Source organism: Gossypium hirsutum, chromosome A12, assembly GCF_007990345.1.
Source record: "Gossypium hirsutum isolate 1008001.06 chromosome A12, Gossypium_hirsutum_v2.1, whole genome shotgun sequence".
Lineage (NCBI taxonomy): Eukaryota > Viridiplantae > Streptophyta > Magnoliopsida > Malvales > Malvaceae > Gossypium > Gossypium hirsutum.
This window is the reverse complement of record NC_053435.1, coordinates 70,864,901-70,866,539: the sequence shown is the minus strand read 5'-3', so window position 1 is coordinate 70,866,539 and position 1,639 is coordinate 70,864,901. Positions and strand designations below refer to the sequence as shown.

The 1,639-nt window shown below is 38.1% G+C and overlaps 1 non-coding gene across 1 annotated transcript; it reads left to right on the top strand.

The window, feature by feature from the left end:
- The first annotated feature begins 1,172 nt into the window (after positions 1–1,172).
- LOC121211794 (small nucleolar RNA R71) lies at positions 1,173–1,280 on the top strand. The gene has a single exon (XR_005907012.1). It is a non-coding gene; the product is annotated as a small nucleolar RNA R71 (small nucleolar RNA).
- The last annotated feature ends 359 nt before the right edge of the window (positions 1,281–1,639 follow it).

Sequence of the window (1,639 nt, the reverse complement as noted above, 5' to 3'; positions counted from 1 at the left end):
CTAATGCATTATTAACATCTAAACTACCAATTAAGCAAGGAATCGTAAAACTCCCTGGATCTTTTAGTTTGTTCTGTAGCTTATTTTTCAGAATAGCTAAGCACACTGCGTTTAGCTCCACATACGACGCCTCATCCAACTTTCGCTTATTTGATAAAAGCTCTTTTAAAAATTTCATTGGGTTTGGCATCTGCGATAGGGCTTCAATAAACGGTAAGTTAATATGTAATTTTTTTAAGAGTTTAAGGAATTTACCAAATTGTTCATCTTAGCGGTCTTTCCTTGTCTCGTTGGGGTATGGCACACGAGGTTTATATTTGACATTCACCGATTTGTTTGTATTTTGATCTACCTCACCCTGACCTTTTCTTACTACAGTTTCTTGCCTCGGTTCTGGTTCAGGCTCCACAAATCCTTCTTCATCTTGAACATTAATCATATTGAGCTGTTCCCTTAGGTTGGGTTCAGTATTACTTGGCAAACTACTTTGTGGTCATTCAGAGATTAGTTTGGAAAGCTAGCCTATCTGAGTTTCGAGCCCTTGGATCGACGTTTGTTGATTTTTAAGTGTTGTCTCGGTATTCTAAAAACGAGTTCCTGACACCGATATAAACATTGAGAGCATCTCTTCAAGGTTCAGCTTCTTTTCCTATTAGTAGGGTGGTTTCTGGAAACCCGGAGAATGTTGTGGTCTTTGATTTCCTTGACCGCCCCACGAAAAATTGGGATGGTTCCTCCAATCGGCATTGTAAGTGTTACTATATGGATTGTTTTGAGGTCGAGGATTATTACCCATGTAATTTAATTGCTCGTTATCCATGTTGTGGCCATAAGGTTGGTATTCCGAATGGCTTGTTCCACCTCCACTTGCTTCGCACTGCATCACTGGGTGAACCTGCGAAGAACTAAGAAAACCATAAAATTTCTTATTCCAGAGTTCTACCTGATTAGAGAGCATGGTGACCGAATCGATGTTATAAATGTTGGCTGTTTTTGTTGGCTTTGTCCTCATGATTTGCCACTGATAGTTATTTAGTGACAACTCTTCTATGAACTCATAAGCATCTTCAGGTGTTTTATTGTTGATGGTTCCGCTAGCAGCTGCATCATCCATTTGCCGAGTTGAAGGATTCAGATCATTATGGAATGTTTGAACTTGGAGCCAAAGCGATAACCCATGGTGAGGGCACCTTCTCAGTAAGTCCTTGTATCTCTCCCATGCATCGTAGAGTGTTTCTAAATCCATCTGCACAAAAGAAGAGATATCATTAAGTAATTTTTCTGTTTTAGCTGTCGGAATATATTTTAGAAAAAAAATTTCGATCATTTGTTCCCAAGTAGTAATTAATCCTCATGGTAATGAGTTTAACCACTGTTTAGCTTTGTTCCTTAATGAAAAGGGAAACAACCGAAGACGTATGGCATCATCAGAAATGCCATTGATTTTAAATGTATCACATAGTTTTAAGAAGTTGGCTAAATGAGCGTTGGGATCCTCATCCTGCAAACCATCAAACTAAACAAATTGTTGTATCATTTGAATAGTGTTAGGTTTTAATTCAAAAGTATTTGCAGCTACAGCAGGTCTAACTATGCTTGATTCAGTTCCTGTTAAACAAGGTTTAACATAATCATACAT